Genomic DNA, 15,036 nt, shown 5'->3' with positions numbered 1-15,036 from the left:
TTCAATATATATTTTTAAAAAATATACTTAGTTATATTTAGTTGGAGTGATGCTTCTGTTATTAGAATTTTTAGTTCAAATATGTGTTTCAAATTCATACTTTTTAAAATATTTTTTATAATAAGAATAAAATGTTATAATGAGTTGAAACTCGAGTATGTTACTGATGTAAAAGAAAACGATATATGTATTATATTGTATTTGAGCTTTTGTATAGTAATTTTAATATTCAATATTAAAACTAATAATTGACTTGTCATAAGAGTCTCGTTTATTGTAAATACTATGATAAAAGAGTAGTATAAGATTTTGTTTGTTTAAAAAGAAAGAAGTTAATATTATTTTAGATAAATTATATAGAAAAGATATTAAATTTTTTTATTAATTAAAAATAATTGCAAGGAAAATAAAAATATTTTTCTATAAGTTTTATGACAATATGTAAGTAGTAATTAAGAATATATTTTTGCCTATTTTAATTTTATAATAAAAAAATTTATTGCAAGAAAAATAGAAATATGAATATATTTTAAAAAATAAAAAATATGTAAATAGTTATTAAACAAATAATTTATATTTCCCTAAGTAAATAAATATGGATATATTTTTAAAAATAATATATTATAGCAAAATATAATTGAATATATGTACAAAAGGGTTAAACTAACAATATAAATAAACTAAATTCATTTAAATATATTATAGATAAATAGTTTGAAATAAATATAAAAATTATAAACAAGGCATATTTAGAATTTGATATGACATAAAATTATTATGTGATGTTAGAAGACTTATTTTATACATATAGATTAATATATTCCAATATGTATTGTAAATTGAAAATATTTTCAGAAAATGTAGTCATATTGAAAGATATTGCTTAAAAGTAAATATTAGCATGTGTCATCCATCCAAGTTCCAACAAAGTACAAACAACAAGAAAGGCAATATATAGTTGTCTTTCCAGCTGTTATGTGGGTTACCACCAACATGTGGCCACGCCAGCACGTCACTTTGGGATAGATACATACAGTTTTTAAAAAATAATATAATATAACATATATTTTCTGTTTTTTTGTTTACACTTTTTTTAAGCGATAAATGATAAAGTATAAATTAAAAATGTAAATTTGTTTATAGTCAAATTTGGTGACTGAACAAATCAATGAGCTGCTAACTATGATTTTTAGTGCTGAAGAGATTCACTAGGCTGTCCAAAATCTAAAGGCTGACTCTGCTCCGGGTTCTGATGATTTTGGGAGAGTTTTTTTTATCACAAATGCTGGAACATAATAAAGCTTGATGTCACTAATGCTGTTTTACAATTTTTTACTCAAGGATGTAATGCCTAACTATAATGCTAATACCTTAGTCCTTATTCCTAAAGTTAAGGAAGCTAATAGTCTTCGGCAATATAGGCCTATTGCCTTAGCTAACTTTAAGTTCAAAATCATATCCAAAATTTTGGCTGATAGATTATCTACCATCCTCCCTAATCTTATTTCTTCTGAGCAAAAGGGATTTGTCCCTGGTAGAAACATTAGGGATGGAATCTGCCTAACTTCTGAAGCTATTAATACCCTTAATAACAAAAGCTTTAATGGCAATGTTACTTTAAAAATTGACATAGCCAAAGCCTTTGACACCCTTAACTGAGATTTCCTCATTCACACTCTTAAATGCTTTGGTTTTAATGCTAAATTATGTCATTGGATTGTTGCTATCCTTAATTCTGCCACCATGTCTATTAGCTTCAATGGCAAGCAAACTGGATACTTCACTTGCTCCAATGGTATGAGGCAAGGAGATCCTTTGTCTCCTCTTTTATTTTGCATAGCTGAAGATGTTCTCAGTAGAGGAATTACAAACCTTATGAAAACTAACCAACTCAATCTTATTAAAGCTAACAAGTATAGTTTGGTTCCATCTCACACTCTCTTTGCAGATGACATAATGATATTCTGCAGAGGGGATGCTAAATCTCTCAAAGCTATTCCTGATCTTCTTAAGGATTATGAGAAATTCCTTGGCCAGCTCTACAACTATTCCTAATCCCTTATTTATGTTGGTGGAATGTCTATTACTAGGCATAACAGTTTGGCTAATCTAATTGGTTTCACTATGGCTAACCCTCCATTCATCTATCTTGGTGTTCTAATTTTTGTTGGTAAATCTAAAGCTTGTTACTTTATGTACATTGCAGATAACATTAGGTTCAAATTGGCTGCTTGGAAAGTTAAAACTCTATCTATGGCTGGAAGAACTCAGCTGGTGAAATCACTAATCCTCAGCATGATGGTGCATTGCATTTCAATATATAATTGGCCTGGTAGTTTAATAAAAAAGATTGAGACTTGGATCAGAAACTTTATCTGGAGTGGGAACATGGAAAAAAAGAAACTAGTCACAGTTGCTTGGAAATCCTGTTGCAAAAAGATGAATGAAAGAGGTTTAGGAATTCCTTCCCTCAAGGCTTACAATACTGCTACCAACCTTCATCTATGCTGGAAGTTTTTGAATGTTAATCAATACTGGTCCATTCTGCTTAATGATAGAGTGAAAAGAAATGGAAAGATCATAAAATATGTCATTAAATCTTCAATTTAGAATGGAATCAAAGAAGCTCATGACACTGTTGGATAGTTGCATCTGGAGCATCGGAAATGGCAACAACATTAATTTTTGGTTGGATAACTGGACATGTGACTCCTTAGTAAACAAGTTTCAAATTCCATAAATTTTTCATCATGCCCTCACTTCCAAAGTCAGTGAATGGTGGAATAACTCTTGGCATATCAGCAATAACATTCAACTGACTCTTCCCTCCCTGCTAGGCATTGTTTCTAAATTCTCTATCGCTGCAGTGGAGGTTCATGATCTTTTTGCTTGGAAGAATCCAACCAATGGTATTCTAACCTTGAAAGAGGCCTATAATTCAGTCATCAAACCCTGCCCCTATCTTCTTGGAATTCTTTCCCTTGGGATAGGGACTCTCCTCCTTCCCACTCTATGCTTGTTTGGAGGTACATTCACAAAAAGCTTCCAACTGATGAAAATATCCATATTAGGGGCTTCTCTTTTCCTTCTATATGCAATCTTTGTTCATCTTGCTGTGAATCATCTGCCCATCTTCTTTTTGACCGTAACTTTGCTAGCAGCATCTGGAGATGGTTGGCTAGCATTCTTAACCTGAATTTTCTCATCATGAGCATCGAGGACTGTAGGAGGATCTTATCTCTCAGCCGGTCTCCTCAAGCCAAGGCTGTTATCCATGCTAGCATTGTCTGCATTTTCTACCAGGTCTAGAATGCTAGGAGTCAAGCTAGATTTGAAGATAAAATCATCTCTTGGAAGTCTTGTGTTTCCATGGTCAAGGCTCAAGCTAAGATAGTGGGCAATTCTTCTCGGCGGGTTTCTAATGGTTCTATCTTAAACTTTTCTCTATTAAAACAGTTTGACATTACTTTACATCCAAGCAACATTGCAAAAACCATGGAAGTCATTTGGTCTCCTCCAATATTGGGATGGATAAAGTGCAATATAGATGGTGTTACTGTTGGTAATCCTAAAAATTCTGCCTGTGGAGGAATCTTTAGTGACCACAATGCTAACAATATTGTGAGCTTTAGTGCTTACTTAGATGGTGAGTCTCCGGAATCGGCTGAGCTCCTTGCAGCTATTATGGCCTTAGAGTTGGCAAAAGAGAAGAATTTTACTAAGCTTTGGATGGAAACGGATTGTAGTTTTGTTGTTAATGCTTGCAGTAACCATGCTTTGGTGTCTTGGAAAATTCGGTCTCGTTGGCTTTCTTGTTGGGATTACACTTTAAATATTGATTTTAGGATCTCACAATTTTAGAGAAGTCAATTTTTGTGCGGACTCTTTGGCTAGCATTGATTTAATTTCCAAAACTACATCTAGATTTTCTTATGTTCATGAAGATATCATTAGAGATTACTTGTTAGACAAGAAGGGTACCCCTAGGCTTAGACTTTGTTATTAAGGGGTTTTGGTTTACTCTCCCTTGTGTTGTTTTGTTATTTCTTTTGTTTAATGATATCTTTCCTTTTTGTTTAAAATAAAAAATTAAAAAAACAAAAAAAACTAATGACTATTGTATATCCTACTAAGTCAAACTAAAATTTCTAAGTTACTTATATAACATGATAGAGTAAAGATTTTAGTGAATTTTTTTTACAAAATAATAATGTAAAACTATTTTAGATTATTAATACATTTCCATTAAACTCATAATTCTATAATAGATATTAAAAACTATTTTAATGGAAATGTATTAATAATATTACTACAGTAATAGAAATAGTTTTATATTATTAATACATTTCAAAATTACAGATATTTTATATTATTGATATATTTCCATTTTACTCTATCATGTTATATCAGTGTAAAGATATGTTATATTATTAAAACTATTTTATATTACAAAATTACAGTGTAAAGATATTTTATATTATTAATACATTTCTATTAAACTCAAATTTATCATAGTAATTATAATTAAAAGTGCTATATTAGAGAAAAATTAGACCTAAGAAATTATTGCAACCAAATATCTTGCTCCAAATAATTCAACCCAATTAATAAATATTGAAAATTTTATCTTAATAGAATATAACATAGAATAAATGTATATGCAAAGACACCGTTAAATAAAGAAATAGGAAGTTGATAGTAGTGAATATGGAGAGAAGTTAAAATTTGATAATAAGTCAAATATAAAATGAAAGGATATGCTAGTGGAAAGAACAAATCGTTAGAGAGTTATAAATTAAAAAAAATCCCAACTTTATATTTTAAAAAATATTAAGTCCGTGATGATTTATCAACGGATATAAATATTTGTGATACATGTACATTGAATTCGCATATGTACTCATTAACTATTGAGTAATAAAATATTCCGTTAATTCTTGTGTCTGTAGTAGATTTTATCTGTGAATATTCGCAAGTACGAATTGTTTTGTCATCTCTATGTGCAAGGACTTCGATTATTACGTTAGACGCCAACATCGAGATTCAAATCATCTATCTGATGATTGTGTGTGAGTTTTTATTAATTATTATCACCTCGTCTACAGATAAAAACTAATACTAATAAATAAAATTTTGATAATTATACTATTAGACAAAAGATAATTTTTCTTTTCAAAATATATGTATAAAAAAGGGCAAACATGTTCATTCATAAAAAATTATGAAGGTTGTTGCTTAAGGCTAATCTCACTCTACTCGTTTATCAAAATATTTTTTTACAAGATACGGAGTAATTGTTTTTTTAAATATTAATTATTACTTTTTTAATAATAAGTATGCATTGTATTTTAACACACATAATTTATGATAATGTTTAAACTACTAAATTTATTTTACTATTGAAAACCAAAATAAATAATATTTTTAAAAATCCACACAAAATTGAAACATGTCAAAAAAAAAAAAGACAATGAGTATAGAAAAAAAACAACAACAGAGAAACCAAATCAGTCAGGGCAACAATACTAACAACCAAATAAAGAACTTGAAACCAAAATAATACCTCGAGAAACGTCAAACTTAGGGAAAGATGAACGAGACTACCCTTTGGTCCATAGAGGAGAAAAGACAATCAAGGATACTCCTATAGGCCTAAGCACACGAGAGGACTCATCTCCCAATCCCTAAAAGATATCGAGTGATTCACAAGATGAGTTTGACTCCATTTCTAGGACTATTAAATAATCACGCTCACCTCTTATTAACCGTGAAGTTCTTTATGCAAAAAATAACATTATTATGAGAGGTCCGAATCACCTAGATGACTGCATACCAAATTAAAGTCAGGCCAAACACAATACTCTCATCTCCTTCAAACTTCTTTAACCCCTCAAATATATCAACTAAGAAAAATGGTAAGATCAATGTTCCACCAAACCACTTATAAACTTTATATTAAATCATCTCCACAAAACTACACTATGCAAATAGGTGATATACCAACTCTATATGATTATGATACAAAACACAAATTGTTCCACTAGGCTCAAGAATAAATTTACACATGAAGAGGTTCACCCTTGTAGGGATTTTATCTTGCAACATTTTTCAGAAAAAAGTAATCACTTTAGAAGGAGTCATACTCTTATACTCCTTAGGAAGAGCCTAAATCACCCTACCAAATCTTCTTTCATAAATACGAAACAAAGTGGTGATAAGGTAAAAAACCAAACTCACACCCGCGACCCCACAAACCCCTCCATATGTTGCAACTGACTAGAGATGAAGAACAACCTCCTAAAGGGAAGAGGGCCATAATCCATTCACACATCCTCCTAGAATATTATTCTCAAACCATTTTCAATAATCTTAACAACCCCTTCAATAAACTACTTGGAGACATCACCATCATTGGAACATATGAGTGAGGTCCATTTCCATCACATGAAGACCCCCTTAGAGCGCCCACCATGCTACCTATAGAGGACGAGACAACCTGAGAATCATACCTAGCTGGAAGAATCTCACACCACATAGACAGGAAAGCCTTAAGGGCTCTCCAATACTACTTACCTAAAAGGCGAGATCAATGTGTCTCTCATCTCAAACTACTAGAGACCTTAAATTTGCAAACATCCTCCCAATGCATCCAAGCAATCTTCTTCCCACCTTTAGCCACACTCCATAGAAAACTTTTGCGTTCCAACAATCTTCTTTCAAAAAGAGACCAAAAACTTCATAAAGAAAAAACATAAGACATGAATGACACTTGACACATAATTAAAAATATTATCCTTTTAAGATTAACAAACTTATTCCTCCATGAAGTGAGTCTCTTGATGAGGAGGTTGATCAAAGGCTTCCTAATAACCATCTTCCTAAGATCTGCTCCCACCAAAAGACATAAATACTCGATCGGGAGAAAACCCACTCATCAATTCAAAATATTTTATGTCAATTTAAGGAATCACCTATCCACATTAATACATAACTTAAATTTACTAGATTATTTTTTAATATTAAGTATAAGAACACACTCAAGTACATTGCACTTTTATTAATTAGTACATGATAAACGTAAATTATGTTATAGATTCTTTCTTTTTGAGATTATCTATAATATAAGAAAAGTATATCTTTTTCAACAACTCCTCTGGCTGTGACACGTGGCTTCATGGTAGCAAGGAATTCTCTTTTTCAACTTTCAACCTGGTGCATCCACGTCACCACTCTTTTGACTTCTCAAATATTCATCCGTTTCTAACATGCAGCAGCAGTTAATAATCCATCCCTTCAACTTCCACATGCAGCAATTATGCAAATGAAAAGTTTCAACTGCTCCACTCTCAATAATGCTACTCGATGTGATATCTATCATATAACTTCCAATCCTTCTGCCTTCCAAGCCCTCCACCTTCCACATTCCAAAACGGTTTTATCATTACTATATATAACCGATCATACTTTCACATTCTCTATCATGTTCATCAAACCTAATCGTGGAAATTTTGGTTTATACTATTTTTGCAATTCAGCCATTCGCACGACTATTCATGGACAAACAAGTATTTAACATTTGCTCCTTTCTTTTCTTGATAGAAAATATCTTTCATGTTATTTGCAGGTTGAATTTGTAGTGTATCATTTTAAAGTATCAATTGGCGTCACTCCATAGTATATGGTTCGTTTTTTACCTGGGTTGTTTCCAATCCCTATTTTCTATTCTTTTAGTAACAATTTAAATATTGTCCTAATCCATGTGTTTTGGATTTTTTTTCTGGTGCAGACAGTAGCAAACATCGTCTATACGATTCGTTTGAAATAAATATTCTTCTTTGACTACCCTGAAAGTTTGAGCAGTAGAAGTAGAAATCAAGTTGGCTGGTGTCAATATACAATGGAGAATCTGCTTGAAATTATTGGGTTATGCTTGCGCAAGTTTTGTCGAAATTGTAGATATTATAATATGTAAATAACATGATATTTTATATTAATTCATAGAATGAACTTTAATTTTTTATATTTTAAGTGCAAATGTTAATAAATAAATCTCATAGATTGATTGATTTTATGTTTGAGTAATATTTATATTAAATCTTAGTAATTATCGAAATTGTAGATATTATAATATGTAAATAAGATAATATTTTATATTAATTCATAGAACTAAAGAATATTTTAGTTAGGTCAAATTAAGAAATTAAGTTTATCAATATATATAAAGTTAGTTTTATAAAATATTATTGATATTTATTTATTGTAAGGTCGAACAAAACAAAAAATAAAAATATAATATAATAAAATATTACAAATTAAAAATGTATACATAATTTTGAAATGTATAAGAAAATAGATTCAAAGAATAAAGAAAAAACAGTATATTTTTTTAGGTAAATAAAGAGTTTTGAAATGAAAAGATATAAATCATTTACCTATAAAAAAATTAAATATCATAATCATCTTTAATTGATTGCAACTTTAATTTTTGATTTAATCTGATTGCAACTTTTGATTTATTATTTTGATTTTTGATTTAATGTGATTGTAATTTTTAACTTCTTATCCATAATAGTCCAAGCATTATGGTTGATTTGAACGTGATTTTAAAGAATGGTTTGTTGAAATAATGAAACAGCACACCTATTTTTTTATATGGAAATAATTGGTATATTATTGCAAATTTTAATAAATAAATTTCATTGATTAATTGATTTTAGGTATATTTATATTAAATCTTAGAAATTATAAAAATTATAGATATTATAATATATATAAATAACATAATATTGTATATTAATTCATAGAACTAAAGAATATTTTAGTTAAGTCAAAATAAAAAATTAAGTTTATCAATATATATATATATATATATATATATATATATATATATATATATATATATATATATATATATATATATATATATATATATATATAAAATAAATATAAGGAGGGTTATATTTACTCCAAGAGTAAGTCAATATAACTTACTCCACATCTTAACCATTTATTATTTTCAATCTGATGGTTAAAAATAATAAGTAATTAAATGTGGAGAGAGAAAACTATTGAGTAAGTAATTATATATATGAGGAGGGTTATATTTACTCCAGAAGTAAGTTATTATAACTTACTTCAAATCTAGACCATTGATTCTTTTCAATCTAATGGTTAAAAATAATAAGTAATAGTTTTCTCTCTCCATATTTAATTACTTATTATTTTTAACAACTAGACTGAAAAGAATCAATGGTCTAGATTTGGAGTAAGTTATAATAACTTACTCCTGGAGTAAATATAACCCTCATATATATATATATATATATATATATATATATATATATATATATATATATATATATATATATATATATATATATATATATATATATATATATATATATATATTAATGAAATTTTTTAGAGATTATCAAATAAAATAAATGTATTAGATCTATTGACTATTTTTTTAAAAACATATTTAAAAATAACTATGGATGTTAATAAGCATAAGTAATAGAATGAAACATAAATACTGTATGAATAAATAGTAATAGAATGAAACATAAGTAATGTATGAATAAATAGTAATAGAATGAAACATAAGTAATATATGAATAAATAATATCAAAATTGTATGATATTTTTTATTAATCATACAATTTGTTTGTCATTTATAAAATTTAAAATTTTAACTGGACAAGTTCATCATTAATCAATATTATCTATATATAATATAATATAATTGAAATATTACCATTAAAACTTTAATGGGGTCAATTCTATCCAAATACAAAATAATATATTACGAATACACACGAGTAATTATATGGTACGTGCATATGGTACTGATATTAACACATTTAATTAAATATTAAATAATAGCGAGAATAGTTTACAATTGATTTAAATAGTTTTATAAATAATTCCAAAACAAAAATATTGATGAAAACATGAAGTTACTGATTGAAATATTAAATATTAACGGAAAAATAATATTTATTGATCAAAATATTTAATATTAAAACAAATGAGCGTACCACACTGGTCCCAGTGCGAATGAACATGTATCCCGTTAATATTCAAAATATTGAATATTAACTGGAGCACGGAGTTATTGATTAAAATATTGAATATTAACGGAAGCGTTACTGATCAAAATTTTGAATATTATCGGAAACATTAAGTTACTGATCAAAATTTTGAATATTAACGGGAACAAATTTTGAACATTAACGGGAACATGAAGTTACTAATCAAAATAATAAATATTAACATAAATACGTGGTTATTGACAAAATATTGAATATTAACGAGAACACGAAGTTACTGATAATTTTTTTGAATATCAACAGAAACATTAACTTACTGATAAATTTTTTCAATATTAACGGGAACACGGAGTTACTGACCAAAATAATGAATATTAACGGGAACATGCGTTACTGATAAAAATATTGAATATTAACGGGAACAAATTTGGAATACGTTGAAAGTAAATGTGACTAAGTTTATTGCATTGGACAATCGACATTGTGTATTCTTTATTGATCTTCCCAATTTTTATTGCATATTAATAAAATAACACTTCATTATTCTATTCTTTATCAATTTCATTTTTAAGTTTATTATGTATCTTTGCTGAACGAAATGTATCATAATAATAATTACATCAATTTCTTTTTTTTTATAAAAAAAATATAATATTGAACAAAATAAGCAAGAACATGAAGTTACTAATCAAAATATTGAATATTAACGGGAACATGAAGTTACTGAATAAAATATTGAATATTAAAGAGAACATGAATTACTGATCAAAATATTGTATATTAACGGGAACATGAAGTTACTGATCGAAATATTGAATATTAACGGGAACATGAAGTTACTGATCGAAATATTGAATATTAAAACAAATGAGCGTACCACACTAGTCCCCGTGCGAATGCACGGATATCCCGTTAATATTTAAAATATTGAATATTAACGGGAGCACGGAGTTATTGATTAAAATATTGAATATTAACGGAAGACAAAGTTACTTATCAAAATTTTTAATATAATAGGAAACATTAAGTTACTGATCCAATTTTTGAATATTAACGGGAATACAAAGTTATTGATCAAAATAATGAATATTAACGGAAAAACGGAGTTACTTATCAAAATAAAGAATATTAACGGGAACATGAAGTTACTGATAAAAATATTGAATATTAACGGGAACAAGTTTGGAATATTAACGGGAATACGAAGTTACTGATCAAAATAATGAATATTAGCGGGAACATGAAGATGCTAATCAAAATATTGAATATTAACGGGAACATGAAGTTACTGAATAAAATATTCAATATTAACGAGAACATGAATTACTGATAAACATATTAAATATTTACGGGAACATGAACTTACTGATCGAAATATTGAATATTAACGGGAAAATAATTTTTATTGATGAAAATATCCCAAACTTTGCCCCAACCTATTAAAAAGAAATTTCTATATTTTACACATCTAGTTTTATGACATTTACCTCTAGAATAATATATATATATATATATATATATATATATATATATATATATATATATATATATATATATATATATATATATAAAACAAAATAACACGGCCACAACGGGTACCCGTGCGGACGCACGGGTATCACGCTAGTTTATATTAGAATAGTACTCCCTCCGGCCTGAATTATAGCAAATATTATCTTTTTAAGTTCATTGAATAATGAATGTATTTGGTCTACATAAAAAACCAGATACATTTATTATTCAAATAACCTAAAAAGAGAATATTTGTTTGTAATAATGACCAGAGGGAGTACATATTTTAACATATCTATTTATTTAATACTTCCTGTATCTCATATTATTTGTCGCATTTAACTATTTCACACAGATTAAGAAATAGTAATAAATGAAAGAGAGAATAGTGACTAAAGTCAATTAAAATTAAATATAAAATTATATTATTTTATTAATTAGTTGAAACATTTATTATTTTATTGGCAATAGTCGTTAAATTATTTACCACGTGTTTGCTGTATATTTTATTTGTGAAATTGTGTGTACATAATACATGGATATTATAAACTTTTTTAATACATGCATCGTTCTAGTCCACCTCTGGTGAAAATTCCATACTACCCCTGACTTCAGAAATGAACTTCCGAAATGCAAGAAAAAAGTGTTTTCGGAGATGCATATCCGAAAACGCCTTTTGTTTTGAAAAAATTATCTTATTTCGGAAGTTCATTTCCGAAAACACCATTTCGGAAGTTCACTTCCGAAATACTGCGCGTTCTGCAGATTTATCAAAACACTCCCCCTCCCCCAATTCATTTACCCTAACTCAAATAAAAAACAACCAAAGGCGAAAATTTGTGCAAACACACTTCCAAGGCTGCATCAAGGCTCCAATCACATTGCTATACAACATTCAAAAGCCCACAAATCACTCAATTTGTAAGTTTTAAATTTGTTAGATTCATTATTCAAATGCATGTTATTTAGGGTTTCAATTGCATAAATGATATATGGACTGGTTGTTAGTAGTATTTAGGTTGTTTAGAAGCTTTTTGAATTGGTTTTATGTTTGATTTTGGGGTCTGCCATGGAAGTTTCAGAAAACTCTATCGCAGGGGTGTTTCGGAAGTTCATTTCCGAAAACACCTCCATCCCAATTTTCGGAAATGAACTTCCGAATTGTATCAGAAGTTCAAATTTTTTAGTTTTTTATTTTGTCTCGCATATTAATTGATTTCAATTGTTTACAGGAACATGTCAGGAATGGGTGGCGCTAAGGGAAAAAAGGAGGTGAAGGAGAAGAAGAAGGTTTCGACCGGCTCTACTTCGTGCTCTCGCGGAGTGAAGGAGGTGAAGGAGAAGAAGAAGGTTTCGACCGACTCTACTTCTCGTTCCCAGGGGGCCCGGGGCCCGGATGCTCAAGCTCAACTATCTGGCGTGAGAGTCGTGGTTGATGCTGATGGTTCTGAGACTGAGTGGGATGAGGATTGGTATCAGTATCTTCATTCGGAGGAGTTCGCTCGTCGGGCAGAATAATGTGTTTTTGTTTTGTTTGATGTGTATTTTGTAACGCTCGTCGGGCAGAATAACGTGTTTTTGTTTTGTTTGACGTGTTTTGTTTTGTTTTGATTTCGGATTGTATCTTTCGCACAGTGTTTTTGGATTTTATTTATCATATTAGTATTTTCTGTTTATATGTCGCTTATTTTATTTGCCGTTTGCGTTTAATTAAAATGCAAGACTGTTTAAGAAAAAACATAAAAAAAAGCTTTTTGAGAGCGAGAAAGTTTTTGTATGGTATCCTAAGCATAACATGACACCATTGTTCAAGAGTAAACTATCTGATATTTACAGAAAAGTTGGTGCTAGAAATATCTCTGAGTCACTATCCAAAGAAGAATCATCTGTTGTGAATGATGATGTTGAACTCGAGCATGTTGATCCAAATAATATTCTCAACTTAAGGGGGTTGGTTAAGCTTATTCTTGGTTTTCTTGCATGTTGTAGCCTGAAAATGGAACAAAGTAAGAGACATGAAGTTGTTCAAAGTCTTGTCAACTTGAGTTTCCGCGAGACAAAGGAGCCAATCAATGTAAGCTATAGTTTATCATTATCATCAGGGGACGTCATTACAAAAAAATCAAACAAAGGGGTGCGCTGGGAAAGTCAAAGTTCTATGTTTATAATCTAAAAGATGGATAGTGTTCGCGGCGATGAAATGAAACATGCTTCAAATTTCTCTGAAGCAATATCTGAAGGCGTTTTACGCGAGAATCATGATCATGTCGCTTATTTAATATATGTCGTTTATTTGTTTTTTTTTCAACAGGAGCGAGAGCCGTTGAAAATGCGAGACTGTTTTAGATAAAACATAAAAAAAAACACAGCTGCATAATTCGGAAGTTCATCTCCGAAGACACCCCCCATGAGGTGTTTTCGGAGATGCACTTCCGAATTGTGGAAATTTTTTAAAAAGACATGCGCTTCGGAAGTTCATTTCCGAAGCAGGGGTATTTTGAGATTTTCGCTGGGGGTGACCCCCATAGGGAGGTGGCTAAAGAAATTTTCTTTTTCAGCGATCATTTTTAAGGTTACTTTAAAAATTATTTTAATAAATATTTATTTGATACTCCGTCCATTTTAATTATAACTAGCTTTGAAAAAAAATACTAAATTATATATTTTAAAATATAATAAATTATTAATTATACTTTTTCTATTATATCATCAATCACTTTTTATTCTCTTATTTCCATTTTAAAATTTATTTTACCAATACTATCAATAAAAAATAATTTTCTAAATTTTTTAATATTTTTTTACAATAATAATCATATTTATTATTATGTGTGAAAATATCGAAATGATTTATAATAATAATAAAAAATATTATCTTCTGAAAATGTGTGAAATAGTATCATTTAATTTCTGGTGAATAAAAAAGTAGTTAAAAATCACACTATTTTTCATCCTAGATGGAGGGAGACGTAAAAAAATGTTATATTTATTAATTATTGAAACCAAATGTTAGCGCAATCACAGGAGAAACTTACCATATGGACGGAGAATTATAATGATGCTTGACTTTTGTTTTATCAATTTTCGTAAGTTAAGTGGTGTGACACAATGACTATAAATTGATAAAGCATTCCAATTGCCAAATGGAGTACAGCCCCGCATTTCACCTACTACCTTTGAATTTGAATATAAGATGCTTTTTTGGTATAATCATGAGAAAAAAATGTTTATGATATTAAATTTGTTAATATACAAAATGTTCAATAATCTTAAATCGACCTATTTGGTTTACAGATGAGGAACTAAATTAAGATTTGATGGTGAATTGCGGTGCTTGAGTTGGGGAATTGATACTTTGGTCTAGCTGCGGGGTATTTGCAAGTATTTCGATATTTAAGTCGGTAAAACTTGAAAATGAGAAGTATTTAGAGTTAGAATAATGTGTATTTAAATATAGAGTCTTTGTTTGACT

This window comes from Vicia villosa, unplaced genomic scaffold (assembly GCF_029867415.1).
Source record: "Vicia villosa cultivar HV-30 ecotype Madison, WI unplaced genomic scaffold, Vvil1.0 ctg.000365F_1_1_3, whole genome shotgun sequence".
Classification (NCBI taxonomy): Eukaryota; Viridiplantae; Streptophyta; class Magnoliopsida; order Fabales; family Fabaceae; genus Vicia; species Vicia villosa.
The sequence above is the reverse complement of the archived record's forward strand: the minus strand, read 5'-3'. Positions refer to the sequence as shown.